The sequence below is a fragment of the Canis lupus genome, chromosome 15 (genome assembly GCF_003254725.2).
Source record: "Canis lupus dingo isolate Sandy chromosome 15, ASM325472v2, whole genome shotgun sequence".
NCBI classification, from domain to species: domain Eukaryota; kingdom Metazoa; phylum Chordata; class Mammalia; order Carnivora; family Canidae; genus Canis; species Canis lupus.
The window spans coordinates 47,003,176-47,023,140 of record NC_064257.1 but is presented as its reverse complement, the minus strand read 5'-3'; the positions used below and the strand labels follow the sequence as shown (position 1 = coordinate 47,023,140).

The 19,965-nt window shown below is 35.9% G+C and overlaps 1 long non-coding RNA gene across 2 annotated transcripts in view; it reads right to left on the bottom strand.

Moving 5' to 3' along the window:
* The window catches only part of LOC112654789 (uncharacterized), a 33,528-nt gene extending 14,435 nt beyond the window's left edge, over positions 1–19,093 (bottom strand). For both annotated transcript variants that reach the window (XR_003133369.3, XR_003133368.3), the window contains exons 1-2: positions 18,944–19,093; positions 15,391–15,583 (exon numbers count right to left, since the gene is read on the bottom strand). This is a non-coding gene — a long non-coding RNA (uncharacterized LOC112654789). The remainder of the gene's footprint in view (positions 1–15,390; positions 15,584–18,943) is intronic.
* Positions 19,094–19,965: the final 872 nt, after the last annotated feature.

Below are 19,965 nucleotides of genomic sequence, written 5' to 3'. Positions count from 1 at the left end.
TATCCTTCATATCATACTTACTTCCCTGCTGTCATTGATGCTATCTAGACCTTTATTTTTAGATCATTGTGGCTATACATTTTAATGTTATTTTTATAGCAATGAACTTGTCCTTATTTTCCATATCTTATCAATTCCAGATTCATTTTACTTCATTTTAGGGTACACTTTCTAGGTGTTCTTTCAAAAAATATCCCTATGAGGTGAACTAGGTGACATCCTTATATGTCTAAGGATATGTTTATTTGTTTATTTCATCTTAATATTTAAACAATAGCTTATTTAGCTATAGAAGTCTAATATTTAAAATATTTTTCCTTCAAAATATTGCTCTATTGTTTACCTGTTTCCAATATTCCTGTTGAGAAGTCTAATATCAATGATTCTTATTACTTTATAAATAATCTTCCGTGTTTCTCCAGAAATTTTTAGAAATTTTTCTTTACATTTTCTGGTATAAAAGATCAATAAAGTATGTAGGGCTTTTTTTCTTTCTCTCTCTTCTATCCCATTTAGTATTCCCTGTACCCTTTCTATCTGTAGTTTTATAGCTTGCTTTATTTCTAGGGAAATAATAGTCATTATTTTTCCATGTGACTCCTCACCAATTTTGAACTTTTAAAATGAGTCCCACTGTAAGAAGGTCAAAGACCATGGCCCAGGAAAAAGATAGCTTTACAGAGAACTTTAATATAGAAACAGGGTCTTTGCACTGCTAAAGTATGAAGACAAATGTTACAAAATATGGAGATATCATTAATTTTTCTTCCCTGCAGACAAAGCACTTGCACCTAATGAGGTGTTACTGAACTTGATACCTCTCTGCTTTGAAAATCTTTCAGCCTTTATCAGCACTTCCTTCCAGTGAGATCAGATGTTTCAACAAATCAACCTCAAGTGCTGAATTCACTTACATGATGTGACATAAATTATGAATATTGTCTCCTACATTTACATGTAGATATATGAAATCCTTTATAATCACCAAAACTAACATACTGAAGCCAGAGTATTTCCAAATAATTAGTATAATTAGTCACATCAGAAGTACTGCTGGAAGTAGTAAAAAGGGAATCAATTTGCTATTCTATATACAGTTTATAAGAGTACCAAGAACTCAGATTCTCTTGTCTTATTTCAAATAAATCTCATGGTTAAAATAAAATTTAATGGAAATTCTAACTTGGACTTTCTCACATGGACTATCTGGGTCTTCCATTTCTATACAAGCCAAATATTTCACAAATAGAATATCATTAAATGCTGGCTGAGAAAAACTGAATTTATTAACCTAGTAGATGAATTATTAGAAATTGGGGTTTGGATATCCATAACAATTTTATCTTTTTAAAATATTCCTTTTTCATTTTCATACATCAAAACATTAGTCTCAGGCCACCACAGAAAATTGTTGGCTATTATGCTGTAGCTTGATGGGTTATCTATTCTTTTTGTTCCAAAGTGGATAGAAGAAAATGTAATGACAAGTGATCTCCCCCTCCCCCAAACCTCCAGGTGATAAGATCCAATGGGCTAGAAGAGGTTGTCTGGCTCTGAACATGGCCACATCCAATACTTAAGCCTTTCCTTCAGTCTCTGTCCCTCTCTGAAATAAATCCAAATTTATAAACCTTTTACATTTTCTTCAAAAAGATGTAAGTATCTACCATGCAGCAGACATTCTCTGATATCCTAATAATTAAGACCTGGCTATAACACCATCAAATGTGAATGTTCAGGATTCCTTACAGGGGAAAAAGATTTATCAGAAAGGCAACCTCAGTCCAAATGAAGAGCCATTCACTGTCAACTGTTGGAAAACTCAAACCCTGATACATTTCTAGGGTCCCTAAGACTCTCGACATCATTCTGCAACAGTACTATGGAACATCATTTTAATAGATTGATTCTACCTCTAACAACTCTGAAGATATAAGACTACAAAAATAATCTTCTCCTAATTTCTTATCAAGTTCATCTACAAAACTCCAGTGTCACAACCATAAATGTTAAATGGCTCTTAATTCCAAAAATTCAGTCTCTGTGGTCTTTCCAAAGTTTCTTCTAAGTTTGTTTTTCAAATGTATGCTTTATTTGATAGTAGTTGTCCTACAAGCTAAAGTAATGGAAAATCCAGGAAATCATGACACACTCAGGACCTGTTGACACCAACCCAATGTATACAAACACACTGACTGAAAAGTTATCAAAGATGGCCTCATGCCTTCTACTATTAAATAGACACCAAAAGTTTCTTATCTTTGGTAGTTGTTTCCAAGAGAGATAGTTTTATCCCCCTCCTTTTTTACTCGGCCTACAACACTAACATTCCTAAATACATAGAAGCCATGAAATTTTACCTCAGGGGCTTCTCGACTTGTGCAGTCTTCCTCCACCTACCCACCCTGCCCGATCCCACTAGGGAAAAGAGAACTACTAGTAAGGGAAAGTAAACGCCTAATATCTTAGGTTTGGCTTCTGATTTTGCTCTTTCACAAAAGCATATTAGAATGAAAAGAGAATCACGGGACACAAAACAGGATCTTGGAGGGAATGAGGTGACTGGTCTTTGTAAGCCAGGTGTGTCTTTGAGCCAGGTATATAATCTCCCTTGACCGCAGTCTCCTTATGTGTAAAATCAAGGGTTAGAGTGTAAATGATCACTAAGTTCCCTTCCAGCTCTAAAATTCTAGGATTTTAAGTAAGGCATTGGTTATCTCTCTTGTTAAGATTCCCTAGCTATTAACACACTCATTTACCAAATGACATTTTAATTTTGGCTCCGAGTGTCAGAAATTTTTACATGCTCAACAAATGGTACAATTCACTAGCTAAATGCTTTAGGTCTGATCATAAATTGCCAGAAGTCAGTTATAGCCCTGAGTCTGTGATGAGAAGACTGGGGATTTATAATTGAAACAGACAGCAAGGCTTCTGGAGTGCCACTGGGGGAAAGGAATCTATTCCAAAATGAAATAGGCATTACTGGGTTTCTCAGAAAAATATCCCAAGTCACAGTGGCCAGCCTATTAGGAACTTTACTCACTCTTGCCAATTTTTCCAGTGACTGCTTTGTGTTATCATGGTCTAAAAAATAGGACTGTATTTTCTTTCTTTTTTTTTTTTAACCAAGAGAAAACAAGATACATTTGGTCATCAAAAGCAACCCTTTCAGAGAGGGCAATTTAGAATGTGGTGGAAAGCAAATGCCTGCCTGTTAAAGCCACAGGTATTCCCTCACTTGCCAGTCTCCGTTTTTCCAGAAACAGCTGCTCTGAAGGTTGGCTGAGGTCTTGTTTAGAGAATCAATTAGCCAAAGAAGTTTGGGCCAGTGAAGAATGTCACTCAAGTATAGAAAGATTTGGAAAACACTTCTACTTTTGTGTTTCCTGCAAGAGAATCTATCCTGTTATGCACCACTAAAATACCATGTAACTTAACAAAGAAATGAATCAATCTAAAATGGGTTTCATGGATGACCTTAGCAAAGAAAATGCTGACCAAGCTAAAACTTGAGCCTAATGACAAGCAACGGTCCACACAGTTATAGAAATACATCATGATCCTCAAGATGGTTTCAATTTTATTTCTACTTTATTTAAAAGCATGAAGTGTTTAAAAGTTCTATTGGCAATATAGGCCTTTAATTCATCTAAGAAGTATTTTTCTTGCAGTGAAAATATATACATGTATAATACAGGCATTCTCCAGAATTTCTCCTTGATATGCTTAACTCATATAGAAAACATGTATTTGACTTTGAGGAAAAGAACATGTATCATTCCAGCTTCAAAATACTTGATTCTACACCTTTATCATCATTATCATTTTCACCCTCCTCCTCATTTATAGAAAACCAATGAAATATATTCACATGTGTGATATGATTACTTTGGCAACTATGTGAAGAAAAGATCAGAGATAGTTGCATACAAGTTACAAATAACAATGGAGATATTATTCTAAGAATCCAAGGAAAAATCATGAGAGACTGAATGAAACTGTTAGTAGGAGAAATATATCTCACATGGTAATTACCAATTATTTAAAAAAGCATCTTATTTCTATATTGCCTAGCTCCTTTTCTCAAAAGGAATAGGTGTCTCTAAATATATTTTATATTACAGTATTTATTAAACAAGTTTGGTATTACCTTCTTTTTATTAAGATTTATTTTGAGAGAGAGAAAGAACGAGTGTATATGCGTGAGAGGGGTGAGGAGCAGAGAAAGAGAATCCCAAGCAGACTCTCCCCTAAGTGTGGACCCGGGTCTCCATCTCAGGATCTGGAGGTCATGACCTGAGCTGAAATCAAGAGTCAGAGTCTTAACTGATTGAATCACCCAGGCACACCTGGGATTTCACTTTTTTGTGATAATTAAAGCCATATTGGCAAGGAGATCATCAAAGGAATAAATATAAGTAGAGAAGACAAGATAAAGGAAGGGAATGGAGAAGACAGGAAAAGAAGAAAGGAGGGGAAGGGAATGAGAAGGGAAGAGGCACATACATGCAACATATAATTGAGCCTTAAAATTCTAGGTGATGGAATATTTATCAGAGGAAAATAAAACATTCCCTGCCTCCTGGGAGCTTTCATTCTGTCTCTATATAAGCAAAATATGTAGTATGTTCATAACTTGGAGAAAAAGTATGTTCTGCTTTGGAGAAAAATTAAACACAGGAAAGTAAGCTAGGGAATGTGGAGGTGGTTGTGATTTCAGACATGATAAAGAACGTCTATCTGAGGAGCTCATTTGATGGAAGTGACGAAGTGATGACTGGGGAAAAAGTGGGCCAGGCAGAGGAAACAGGGAGTGCAGAAACCATGAGCATGCAGCAAGAAGGCCAGTATGACTAGAGGGAGAAAAAGAGTAGTAAAAAATGAGGTTGCCAGATCATGTTGGCTCTTGCAGGCCAATACAAGGACTTTGGATTTTGCTTAAATATGTTGGAGAGGGATGCCTGGGTGGCTCAGTGGTTGAGCATCTGCCTTTGGCTCGGGTCATGCTCCCAGGGTCCCGGAATCAAGTCCCCACATCGGGCTCCCTGCATGGAGCTTGCTTCTCCCTCTGCCTGTGTCTCTGCCTCTCTCTCTCTCTCTGTCTGTCATGAATAAATAAATAAAATATTTTTTTAAAAAGTATGTTGGAGAGCCAACAGACAGTTTTCAGCAGAGGAAGTAAGGTGATCCAACTTACTTTTTAACTGCTATCACTCTGGCTGCTATTTTGAGAACAGACCATGGGAAGGCAAGAATGAAGCAGAGAGGCTATCATCAAGAAACAATCGCAATGATCCAAGTGAAAGATGATGGCAGCAGGGGAACTGGTGAGACATGGTGAAGTTCTGAGAGCATTTTTCAGATGGAGCCACCAGGATTTACTGAATGGCTTGAATGAGATGAAGGGGTGAAGATGAGATTTTGGCCGGAGTCTGAGATGAGGAAGATTATCTGAGCAACGGGTTTTCAGTGTAAGATTGGGAGGAGTTTGCTAGAAAACAGAAGTCAGATTGGACCCATTAGATACCCTACTGGGTATCCATCAGGATGTTGAGTGGGCAGCTGGAACCGGGCATCTTCGGAGAAGTGAGCCCGAGATGATACATTTGAGAGGCATCTCCATACAGAGGGTAACTCTCAATGAGACTGAGCTCATGACCAACAGGGTGAATGTACCAGAGAAAGACGCAAGGGAGCTCCCAGCACTCCAACATGAAGGCATCTGACGAGGAGGGGATTGGCACAGACCCCCGCGAAGAGGCAGGGAGAGGGACATCCTGAAGAGCACATCCTAGAAGCTAAGCCACGAACTTCAAAAAAGGAGAGAGTGGTCACTTTTGTCAAATGGGAAGTCAAGCCCTATAAGGAAGGCCTGGAATGTGTGTCCCTGGAGTCAGTGTTGGTAGAGTGGATTTGGTGTTGAAAGGTGGGTTAGGGAGGACTTGAGGGAGATTGGAGTAGAGAAATCAGATCCAAGTGAATGGATAAGCTTTCAAGAAGTTTTGCTGTAAATGTTTGTAACTAAAGGACACAATAAGATCAATAATTTAATAGGATTTGCTCATGTCCTTGTCACAGTTCTTTCATGGTCTCCTTATTCTTTTCCTATTATTTCTGTTGCTCTTCTGTCCCTCAAGATGAAATAACCAGAATAATGTGCAGCATCCCAAGTGTTGATACATTAAGGCTTTATTTAGATTCGTTCTGCTTATTCTTCCTTTAAAAGATTAGGCAATGGTTAGATCATCTAAATCTCTTTTGGAGCATAAATAACCTTCATCCCCAAAATTGCATAATTTTTTCCTAATTTTGATGGGTTAATATTAAAAACTAAATGATGGTTATTTTTTTAATCTATATGACAAATACTGATTTTTTAGACACTATGGAGGCAACACAAAGCTTTATTGGGAAGATATCTTTTCCTTAAAAAGTCTATGGTATATTAGTGAAGATAAGACATGCACCTATATGACTATGATATAAATACAAAAACTTTGTCAACATGGAAATCCCCAACAGCCATGTTAATCTGGTTTTGTTCTCATTACCACAATGAGAGCTAGAATGGCCAAGCTATTTAACAGGGCTTTCCATTCCCCAGGTCTCTTTTTTCCTGTTTTCACCCCAATAAATCAAATGCCCTGAAATTTTTTATAACCTAAGGGATTTGGGGAGTGGTGTATATTCAGATCTGAGTAATGCCTTCCCAAGGAATAGGATTGAGGGCTCACATTGACCAAGAGAGAGGGCTCACGTGGATGAAAATAGAGGGCTCACAATGACCAACATTGGTCAATGTTGTAAAAGGTACCTGGGAGGTTACTGGCCAGAGGAGACAGAACTTGAGTGTACACAGGAATTTTGAAGTCCGTTCCTGGTTTCATTTCCCAACCATCCATCTTTCCATAAACCTTTCTGGGTGCAGAAGTCCTATTTTCCACCACCGAAGTAGAGTTTTTATAATGCAAGTTCTGAAGTGGTGCTACTTACACCAATAATCTTCTGATATTTATTTAATTTTAAAATGTACATCAAGTTGGATATTACTGACTTAACTTTCCTGTAAGGAATTATGGACTGATTGCATATGTGATACCAGGAAATAGCTGCAGATGGCTAGAGAGCTTCACAAAGTCAGTAAAGTGCTATCAGTGAGAGATCTTATAAATACCAACAAAAGGGATGTTTTCACATGGTATATATCGTACACAGAAAGTCTCTTTTCAGCAAAGAAGCTGGTCTATGTATCCTTATGAAAAAGCTGGAGGGTGCATCTGTGCAAAGTTGATCAGGCATCTGCTTTTGGCTCAGATCATGATCCTGGAATCCTGGGATCAGATTGAACCCAGAGTCAGGTTCCCCTGCTCAGTCGAGAGTCCGCTTCTCCCTTTGGCCCCTACACCACCATAACCACCACCACTGCCTCTGGTTTGTGCACTTGCTCTCTCTCTCAAATATTTAAGTAAAATCTTTTTTAAAAATCTGGAATACTCAGGAAGACCACTACAGTACCACCGGCTTGAAGTTTGGAAAGAAACAAATTTCCATTTTACAGAATTAATTATTTTTTGCAATTAATTATTAAATAACGTGAGGGCAGAAATCTGCCTACTAAATTCCCTACTCTATGGACTTAGCTTTCCTTATTAATTGGAATAGAGTTTATAATATACACTTAAGAAAATCTCTCTAGTGACTAAGACTTTACAATAGTAAGAAAAACTCATCATTTGCTCTAAATCTTAGTGGGTTTATAACAACCTCTGAGTAATGAGACACTCTTTGCTTCAACACCTCAACCCAGGTCTAAAGATAATGATATCTATTCTCAAATCACATTTACTTATCAACACTGAAAGTCTTGTCTGCTTACTAATCTATGCATTTAGAGGCCAAGACACTGGTTACCCTGGGAGAAGGGGAGACATGATGACAAGGAGCACCAAGGTGACTTCTGGCATACAGATTATATTATGTTTTTTGATTTGGGTATTGATTCTACAGGTTTATTCAATTTGATATGTGTTATCCCTCTGTGTGTATGTGTGTGTGTGCAATGTTTCAATAAAAAATTAAAAACCAACTATAGATGCTTAAATTCTGAAAATCAGTAGTGTTGTTGCAGTTTAAGTAAAAAGTCTTATGCCACTGAAACTTGCACTTCGCATTTTATATCACAGTTAAGACAAAATGTCTATCAGAGTTCTACCAAAGAGACAGAATCAGTGAGATATATATATGATATATATATATGATATATATCATATATATATATATGATATATATATATATATGAGAGATTTATATCAAGGAGTTGTCTCATGAAATTGTGGGGTTTGGTTGGTCAGAGTTCAAAATTTGTAGAGCAAGCCTACAGGCTGGAATTCTCAAGTAGAAGCTGGGACTGTAGACCTCACACGTAAGGAAGAAATTTCTGTTTTGCGCATAGACCTTTCTAACAATTGGATGAAGCCTATACACATTATCTAGGCTAGTCCTCTTTACCTAAAGTGAACTGGTTTCATATGTTAACCACTTTCACAAAATAACTTCACAGAAGTACCTAGATAAGTATGTGACTGAAAATGTGGGTAATATAGCTTACCCAATTTGACACATAAAGCTATCCATTGTAATGAGTTACATGAGGAGTATAGGTTCCAGTTAAAACTCCTTCTTCATTTTGTCAAGGCTATGTTTTCTCATCAGGAGTTTTGCAAAGAAACTTTATAAAATAATCCGGTTATAGGTGAGAGCAAACTTATTTTGCACATTGTGTGCACAAACTCAGTACTTTCTATGCCTCCTTCAGCATGACCCTTAAAGAAGAAATTCTTCATCCTTATTGTCTTCTCAGAAATGAATTACATTTAGAAAGGCTGAAGAAATCTGTTCATTCGTTTGGAGCGATAATAGCATTCCAACAAGCAAAACGTGTTTTTTTTTTTTTTTTTTTTTTTTTAACCAGCATCGAAATTTGCCAGAATTTATGTGTATGCAAAAAATTAAAGGAGTTTGAATTTTAAAATTTCAAACTTGGCACATGTATTTCTCAAGTGAGGCATGTGGGTTTTGCAAGTTTGCGGGGATAGGGAGGGGGAGAGGAGGGATTCGTTTGGGAATGAATGTTACCAGCAAAAAAATAACTGAAGGTTCTGATTAGGTCGCCAGCATTCAATGATGAATATAGTGATATACTCTTCCTTTTGGTTTTTCAAGATTGATCCCAAGGAATAAGAAGAAGAGGCCTATTGGCTTCTATTGGGGACTGGTAGAGTCCCCATGAATGATGCATTCCTTCCCCCAAATCCCTGCAATGTCTAGGACACCATCACAGAGTCTACTCTTCTTTCTCATTGCTTATCAGCTTTATATAGTGTTAACTATTCTCTGAGCTGATAATAGTAACAAGAGCTTACAAGTACTGAACACTTAGTGTGTCAGGAACTGTTCTAACTGCTTTATATATTTACTCATATAATGCTCTCAACAACCATGAAAGAGGTACTCTTATTTTCCCCATTTTACAATTAGGGAAACTGAGGACAAAGAAGGACAGTAATATGTTTCAAGTCACATGGTTACTAAGTAGACAGCCAAGCCAGGATTCAAACTCAAGCAGCCTGACCGCAAAGAGTGCCTCTGAACCACTAGTCTAATCCCCTGGTATCAATAAGAATGATCTGACACTCAGGCACAAGCTGAGAAGTTGTTATTCTCAAACCCATTCAACTGTTAAAATATATGCTTTTTCAACCAACAGAGTTAAAATGGAATCTCTGTCAGATATTAACACACCTAAAATTTAAACTTGGCAATGAAACCCATTCAAACTGAGGTGCTGAATGGACACTAGTTAATAATATCTACCAATCAGACGTGGGGCTGGCTTGTTTTCAGTTTTAAATGTGTAGGACTTCATGTGACGAACACAATTTGCAGTGTTTAAGTTTTTCATTTGGACTTCTGCCTCAGGGGAGCTTACCTAGGATTGCCTCTGGGTAAATAATTATCAGTTTCTTTATTCCAAAATACTTTGAGGGAAATAAGTAGGGTTTTTTTTTTTTCTAATCCATTAATTTTTATTGGTTTATTTAAAAAACTGTAGGATAAGATTCTATGAAAGAGAATTCATAACTTGCTTTTGGTAAAATTCCATTTTCTCCAATATTTTGTCTCTAGACCAACAAAAAGAGCAGTGATAATATCTTTTCGGAGGCAAAATTGGTGTGGATTTTTTTTTCCTCTTAGTAGAACTTTAGACTCTGAAGAAGTATTTTAGTATGCTTATTTAAAGAACAGCTAGATTTACTGCCAAATAGCTCTTCATGAAAGACATATGTAAATACAGCAGAGTAAACGAGATAATTCTATTTCATTTGAAAAACACTTTCTTAATTATGTGAACTTGTTTGAAAGAATATGAAATGCTCTGTATTTAGTTCTGTAAGAAGTTTGGCTATGATATTTATGATGTAATCATAGCCAGGAGTTGAAAACTATATTAATACTGAATGCAAAACTCTTTTTTTTTCCTCTCTTCTTGTATTTTTAATAAAGGAAAATGCTAATTAAAAAATTGATAGCAAAAAAAATCTTCTCTGGCACTAAGTACTGCCATTTAGCTTTATTTTATTTGTAATGTGTCAGAATTTACATTTGCAATGTTCTAGTCTCCAAACTATTATGTTTAAAAAATTGAATTAAATATGTTCTTTTATCAAAGGTATCATTAAAATGCACAAAAGGCTAGTCTTATTTATATCTTAAGGTAGTGCACCAGAACACTTCTGCCCCAATGCAGTTTCCAATAAATATCTAATATTTTGTTTCTCCTCATTCTAGATATGAAACCGGCATATGGAAGCAATTTCATATCAACTATCTAGTTCAAATCTTAAGACTCTGAAATAATTTGAAAGATGATACTATCTATGAGCCTATGACTAAGTGACTAAGTGCCTTGCCCCAAATCCTACTGTTAATGAGTAAAATCCGTTCAAGGATATTAATTTCCTGCCTTCCAAAGCTAAGCTCTTTCTCACTCCCTTATGCTGCCAATGCAACTCTGATTTAAATACTGATCTTGCTGGTTAATTTCTCTCCCTTTCTTGGCCTTAGCAACAACATACCACAATCCAACTAGTTTAGGCAATATATGCATACTAAACATTCACCATATATTATCCTTGGAAACATTTTGTTCCTGTTGTTCCACTAAAGTTAAAGTGATCATTGCTTTAGAAATGTAGAAAAACTGTATGTATGAGATCACTAATAAAATTCCAAAACTGAACTCATTATCACTCAATACCACAGTCTCAACAAGCCAGCTTATTCCAGTGAATGTCACACTCATTGACTCTGTAACATTAGCCAAATGCATGAGAGTCACCCTGGATTCCTTCCATTCTCTTGCCCTCTATTCCAATCAAAAAATCTTTCATTTTCCCTCCAGGATGTTACCTTTTTCTTGCCTGGGTGATTGCCATGGCTTCCTATGTGCTCTTCTCATCAAGATCCTCCTCCTGCTCCAATCAAATTATTGCCAAAGGGATCTTTCTGTCCCACTATTACACACCAGCTTTGAAAATTTCAACACCTTCTTCAGGATAAAGTTAAATCCCACAGGCAGGTATATGTAGTGATGTACTCTGACCTCCTTAGCCTCATCTTCTCCCACCCTTTTCTCTACACCGTCCATTATACAACCTGTTACCATTCACAGGGTCTCTTGTCTATTGACCTACACACATGTTCTCTGTTCTGAAAACACAGTCCTCACCCTCAACACAGGAAAAAAATGTGTCATTGCAACAGTAATAGTTTGAATATTAATCAATGCTCTTATCAGGTTTTTTCACTAGTATTTAAGAGAATCCCCTGTTCTGCTCACCTCTCTGTTACACTGGTCCTTCCTACTTTTTTTCTACTAATGAACAATTTCAGTAATGTATAACAGTTTTCAGATTAAAAGTGAACAGGCAATGTCACACTGCGATATGAGGTCAGAACTAGGAGGGACAGAGTTAATACAAACTCTAAGGGCAATTAAGGAATTGAAGTTTTAGGGACCCCTGGTTGGTTCAGCAGGTAAACTGCTTTCGGCTCAGGATGTGATCCTGGAGTTCAGGGATCTCCCTGAGGGGAGCCTGCTTCTTCCTCTGCCTATGTCTCTGCCTCTCTCTCTCTCTCTGTGCCTCTCATGAATAAATAAATAAAATATTTTAAAAAGGGGGGAGGATCTAAGTTTTAGACACAGTGTATCCAAAAGAAGGATATATATGTATTTATATATATCATGTATATATATATACATAATGTCTCAAGTTATTCAGGAAAAAATAATCATCCAGAAGCCTGGCAAAAGTGGGAGGAGATTCTTCTATATTCCAGTAGAGTTGATGCTACCTGAATTAGCACAATACTCCAAAATCATTTTCATAGTGTGCACATCATTTGAATGCTAGCTTAAGATCTAACAAGAGACACCTAAACACAATGAGCTAAATGGTTTAATGACAAACACTGGGCTTAAATTAATCTTTTATTCAAGAATGGGTAACTATAAATTAACTAATATTTAGTTAGTTATAAAGTAGGCTCCACACCCAGCATGGAGCCCAAAGCAGGGCTTGAACTCACAAGCCTAAGATCAAGACCTGAGCTGAGATCAAGAGGTGACCATTTAACCAAATGGACACCCAGGCACCCTTAGAGTGGGTACATAAGCTAGATGCATACGCTAGAAGAAAAGACATATTCCAAGTGCAGAAGAATTAGTTAGAAGATTCAGAAATCTCCTACAATCTTGCACTCTATTAAATTTAAAGAAACAAGTGAGATAATGATGTGAAATTGAAATAAAACTGAGCATGACTAAAATGCATAATAAACAAGAAGTCCAGGGGATCCCTGTGCGGCTCAGCAGTTTAGTGCCTGCCTTCAGCCCAGAGCATGATCTTGGAGTCCTGGGATCGAGTCCCACATCAGGCTCCCTGCATGGAGCCTGCTTCTCCCTCTGCCTGTGTCTCTGCCTCTCTCTCTCTCTCTCTCTCATAAGTAAATAAGTAAAATATTTTTAAAAAAATTAAAATAAAGAGGAAGTCCAAGGCTAACTAAGCCTTGAGTAGTATGAAATAAGGTAATAATGCGACAATAGAATTTCAATTGAATTAAAATTTATAGTACAATCAGTATAGAGTACAGAATACAGAAAAACCAAATCAGTGATATGGTGTATAACCTGAAAAGATGAGCTACAATGCAGTGAATTCAAAACAAAAACTCCAAGGGAAAAAGAGCACATTAAAACACAAGGAAAAGTCAAGAACATACTTGTAGAAAACCTTTTGAAACTGCAGTGCAAACCCATAGTAGGTGGGATTGCTGTTGCTCTACATGCTGCAGGAAATTTTACTGAAAAGGTATAAATTACCTAAGCTCTCTTGAAAATTTTGCATAACCAAAATGAAAAACAATATATAGGTAGAAAAAAGTATGCTACCTAAAATAAAAAAAAAATAAGAAAGTCTCAGATATATTCTTAGGGACACAAAATGTCAAAAACAATGGAGTAATTAATAGATGTATATGCATCAAAATAGTTGTTTTACATAAGAATAATAAAATGACAATCTAAGATACCCAATAGGTCTAATACCAAAGTGTGATTCATCAGGATAAGATAAGCAGTATTCTAGAGGCATCTGAATAAGAAGTCAAAATTAAGAGTTATACTGAAAATTAACATCTATAGATATTTTTAAGGAAAACAATTTATATCTCCCTGAAGAGCTAACCCAAGCTAAGATGCAAGCTTGTATACAAAAAACAAAAAGAGAGCTTTACATATATATATATATATATATATATATATATATATATATATATGTATTTGTGTTTATGTTCATTTATGCATCTGTGTAAGAGCTAATAAAGAATATTACTCATGGACTCTTGCAAAACAAAATATTATTTCAAGTCTAATTTTAATCCAACCAAGAGAATATTCAAAAGAGAACTCTAGAATATAGAGTATGTTATCTACTAGGGCAAGATAGTGTCTTGAAACCCGTTGAACATTGTTAAAACTAAATAACTGTCGCTAATATAGCTATGGAGATGAATACAAATGCCATAAATATTTAAAATAAGAATATAATGCCAATTCAAAACAACATTATAGAAGTATTCTAGTAATAAAACCCAGATTAAATAGTTTCGACAAATTGAGTCATTTGGAAAATAATGTTGTTCAAAAACAATATGTTCTCACCAACCAGAGTCAAATTAAGAACTAAATATCATGTTTAAAATGTTTAAAAATCTGTAATAATCAAAACAGTGTAGAGTCACAGAATCAAACCAAACAAAGGAAATAGGGGAAAAAATGCCCACAAATAGGTTAAGTGCTAGCAAACTTAAGAATTCAGTTTGGGATAAGATAGTGCTTTAAATCAGGAGAGGAAGAACAATTTATTTAATAAATAAAGCAGGGAATTTATCATTTGGGGAAAAAATGGATCACTTCCCCCAAGATATACCCTAGAACGCATTACAGATTGAATAAAGACTTATATTGAAGTAATGAAGCAAAATGTTTTATAAAAATCTCTAGGGGAGGAGTGCTTGGGTGGCTCAGTGAAGTGTCTCCTTTGGCTCAGGTCCTGATCCCTGGGTCTTAGGATCAAGCCCCGAGTTTGGCTGTCTGAGCGGAGAGCTTACTTCTCCCTCTCCCTCTGCTGCTCCCCCTGCTTGTGTTCTCTTACTCTCTGTCAAATAAATAAATAAAGTCTTAAAAAAAAAACTCTAGGGGAATATTTACACAGATTTAGTGCAGATAAAGCTTTCTAGGCATGCGATCAATGCATCCAGTTAAAAAAAAATTAAGGAAAATATTGATATATTTATCACATATATATTTAAAATATTTATTTCTTTTAATTAAATCCATATTAAAAATTGGAGAAAATATTTTAAACATAAGTGATAAGTAAATGTTAAATATTCTTTATATATAAAAAGTTCTTAGAAATCAATAAGACAAAAACAGCAATGGAAAAATGGAAAAAACATAAGTAACCTATTAAAATATGTCATTTGTACATTTAAAAAATAAGATAATACCTTTTACCTAACAGATTGTAAAGATTGTGTTTATTTATAACATCTCAAATTAACAAAGTTGTGAAGAAATAAACTCTTTGTACACTACTGGTAGAATTATAAATTAATTTATCTTTTCTGGGGCCAAGTTTGCTCCCTGTACCTTATAAACATATACCCCTTTGATCCAGAAATTTTACCATAAGAAGTAATCCTAAAATACTCATAGATGTGTGAAAGTTATATAAGCAAAATATAAAATGATCTAACACTTACCCATCAGATATTCCTTGCAACTTCAAATACCTGTGCGCTGTAGCAATATTCGCTTAAGCTGGAATTATAAATGTCTTAAATATGGCATTCCACACATGTTATTTGTTAGCCATTAAAAGCTATGCTTATGAAAGCACCCTTGAAATGTCTTCAGGGGTATGCACATGAAGAGAGACAAAGAAACTTCAAATACCTGGGTTTGGCAAAGAAAAAAGATGGAGGATTTGCTAAGTAAACAAGAAAAAGTAGGCAGAGAGTTTTTAATAAAGAATAGACAAAGCAACAAATCTGGTAGTATTTCTCCACCTCTGCATATTAGAACTGTCCCTTTTCTCTGCCATTAATAATTAGCGAGAATCATGATAGGTTCAATGTAGTGAGTGTCTCTTGCCCTGGTCTAAAGCCATTTATCCATATCTCCCACATGACAAATAACTATGGGAACGTAGTGTTGTTCAGAAAGTTTGAATCTATCCAAGAAAAAAAAAACACACATTTTCCACGTCAAAACAACACAAACTAAAATTTTTGAAATATATCTTGTCCACAGGGTCAAGGTATGGTAAAAGTGACTAGGAGAAGTACACTCGGTTTTGTATTTGAATTATGCACTTAATGGTCTTCTTTTTTAAGAACCTGGTTGTCAAATGCATTCATATTGCTCAGCCTCATTCAAATCAGTAAGTAGTTTGAGTTGTTAATCTTCTTGCCTGCAAGTTCAGACCTAACAGGAATCATTCATTATAATATTAGACATTAGTCATTCTCCTGAGACTCCTACATCTCAAAAAGTCCACATCTTATGAGTCTAGAATAGAGATAAGCCTGATTCCCTTTAGAGAAGTGGATTGTCTCACCATCCTACATTATCCTAGTTCATGGGAAATGGGGAGCCAAACATAAAATATACATTTTCCAAATAATAGGAGATAAAAATACAAAAACACAGAACCCAAATATTAACTTCTCTAAAATATGTTTCCAGGGCAATATGGGCTCTCTCAAACAAAGTGAATGATAAGATTCAGTAATCTGTGTCCACTGCAAAAGGGAATTATATTTGAACCATTTTAGTTTTGGGAGAGAAAATATGACTGCTTTTAAATATGCCATCTGAGCCTTTATGGGGTACATTAAAAGGTGATAATTTCAAGGAATGTCTCAGGGGAAAAGAAGGCTTTTCAGCTGACCAGACTCTACTGGAAGGAGCTTCACTACTTTACTCATGAAATCCAATGGTTAAGTTTTTGGCTAGTCCCTAGAAGAATCACAGAAGAGATTCTTAAGATTTGTGGTTAAAGCCATTACCCTTTTCTAAACTGTCTTTCTTGTTTCGAATAATAGATCCTGGTTTGTCTCTAGTATCTATTTACAATAACACATGTGACCATGAGACCTGAAATTTCACATTATAAATTTGACATCTTAACCCACTTGTCTATAACATCAGGTGTACACCAATGTGCTCCAACATCAAGTAGGATTGGATATACAGAACAGGATCTGATAAAGTTCGAGTGAGTTTGGGTGCTACACCTTTATCCCTTCCTCTACTCTTGTCTAAAGTACCATGCAAAGCTGCCAATGATCAATGGCCTGAAAGAGGGTGGAGTGGGAAATCCTAGATTTCAGAAGACCCTACACAAAATGTCATCATTCTCAAAATGCAACTTTCCGCTCATGAAATTCTGGGTGCTGTTGATTTGGTTGTCTCAGTAACCAAAGCAGTAGTGATTATATCAGAATATAAAACAATGGAATCATTCATTGGTAAATTGGCAATACTACCTGAACAAATCAGGCTCTTCAGGGCACTAAATGAATAGCCAATAAAGGGGATTATGGTGTTGACTTTCGAGATTGATTCTGTCAAGGGGAATTAGAATTGCTGCTACACAATTAGGAAAGTAAGAAATATTGAAGGTTCTAAAAGAAGGTCCTGGGGTGCTTCCTGGTTCTGACTTATCCATTGATAAAGCTCATTGGGAGGCCACAGCATTCATGCAGGAAAGATAACCAAAGCCTTAGATTCCTCAAGAATGACCGTTTGGGACACTACATTAGGTAAGACACCTTGACACTTGAGACATTGGCTACATTTTTTAAAAAGATACATAAAATAAGTAGTAGAAGAGTCATAATTACTAACACTAGCTTCATGACCAATTACAAAGAGAGAACATAGCAACTTCTTGTGCTTTAATTTCTCAGGCTTATATATTTCACTTCTCTTTTCTCATTTATCTTTCCTTCCACCATTTTGTATAGGATATGTTGGTATTAAACAACTTTTCAGTTTGGCTGTTAGGATTGGAGCCAAATGGTAAAGCAACTAGATGAAAAATGGATTTTTCAGGATGCAGTAATGAATGAAACTTTGTGTTGTTCCCCTTTGTGTGGATGCATTTTGGACGTGTGAAGGTTGTTAGTTGCATTAAGTTAGTTGCACTGTTCCCAGTGAAAGACCCAGCCTATTTTCCAAGGTAGAAACTAAAATGGCCAAATTCTGAGTTGTCCCTTCCATTTGGAGAGTATATGCCTACAACAAAGGTTCCATCACTCATATTCACTAATTCCAGACTAAGAGGCAGGATCAGAGAGCAGCAGAGATTGAGAATCTTCCATGGAAGTCATGAAACAAGAAGAGTTTAGTTTGCAGGGCACTTGGGGCAGCAGTGCCAGCAGGACCAGTGAGCCCTCAGCATTTAAGGTTTTGAGATGGCTTCATTTCTTCATGGGACCGTTTCTAAAATATTATTTGGATGTTTTCTGCAGCTGTTTAGACTCCAAAGAGCTATATAGTATGCTATTTTTCCATTTCCTCATAGCCTCTTTTTGGGGGTTTTCAAGGTTTTTTGTTGTTGTTGTTTACTTTTGATTTTGGGTCTATTACTTTGGTAATAGTCTTAGTCCAATGCCTTAGTCTTTTACAATCTAACATTAAAAGTGATGTTTTATCACTAGAAGCAAGTCACCAAGTCCAGCTCACATTCAAAGGAAGGTTAATTAAGCTGCTTCTTAGTGGAGGAGAGTCAAAGAATCTATAGATACTTCTCTAAAACCACCATGTACACATGCACATACAGATGTAAATACTTAAATACATAAAATGTTTCATAATAAATACACCCAGAAAATTACACAGTATAAAATATCATATAATATCACGTATATTCTAAAAATCAGTCCGTAATTATGTGTGTATGTATGTGTGTGTGTGTGTGTGTGTGCGCACAAGGACTTCCAGTGCTAACTTCCTGCCTGACAACGTCTAACGAATTACAACAAGGCTCAAACACCCTCCAGGGAAGGGGTATTTTTTTTAACTGTCTCTACAATTGAGTTGCACACATAGACAGCCATAACTCTCAGACTATGGGAGATGGAGAGAGGATGGTAGGAAGGACAGATTTCAGGCAGGAGCTAGAGGGTCCTTAGAAAGAATACTAAGGAAGAAAAGGAGCTCAGTAAAGCAAACTGAGCTGGCTCCCAGAGGACAAAAAGTAGTGGTTCTAGGTACTAGAGCATGGCAGCTTTCACTGCATCTACCCACCAGGTTCTCTAGAGGGCTATGGCCTCTCGGGTCCTCCTGTCCCAATACAGCTGCTACCAGTAGATGAGTGAGCAGCAGAAGTGAAACAATTAGCATTCTAATGTGAGGAATGCCCATAAATAACTGGAGAGGGTGGGCATAGAAGACAGAACTTTGCAGCAGAAGACTGATGTGTTCTATAGCTAGTGAGATTTGCATATTCATATTATTATGACTTCATTTCTATCTAAAGGCTGTTTGGTAGGCTCAGACTGGATAAATACCAAAAAGTTAATATTATTTTGACTTTCTTTTTGCTAATCTGTCTCTTCTAACTTTTCTACAGTTAACATGTTTGCTAGTAATAAAAAACAGGTTTTTAAAACACTTCTTCAGATATGAAGAAAGATCAAAATATAATAGAAAGTGAAAATAGGGTACAAAATGGTATACAGTAGGGATCCCATTCATTTTTAAATACAGATGTATGGTAATACAAAGTATTAATAAGATTAAATATGCCTGCATATGCATATATGCATATATGCACACATACATTGACATAACTATCTCTATATCCATATACCTACCGATAACTATTCAGTTGGAGAAAACCTAGCAGGAAACATACCAAAAAGTAGGTAGTTACTCATGGGATTGCAAATGATAATGTCATCTTCCTGGAACTTCTCTGTATTTTCCAAAATTCTTTAATGAGTATACATTATTGTTACAATCAAATAGAAAAAAATACTAACATTTTAAACAATTAAAAAGGGAAATAAATCATGACATTTCATAAGATGCAATGATATTAATTATCAGTATTTCATTTCCAAAGAAATGTAATGACATGATAAATACACATGATATAATTGTCAATTTAAAAAAAAAAGTTAAAAAGCACAACATAGGGAATATGAAATCAACTCTGTATCTGTGTGTGTGTGTGTGTGTGTGTGTGTGTGTGTGTGTATATATTTAAAACATGAATTTGAATAGGACTCTTCCTGTTGTCTAAGAATTTTGGCTGAAGCCCAACA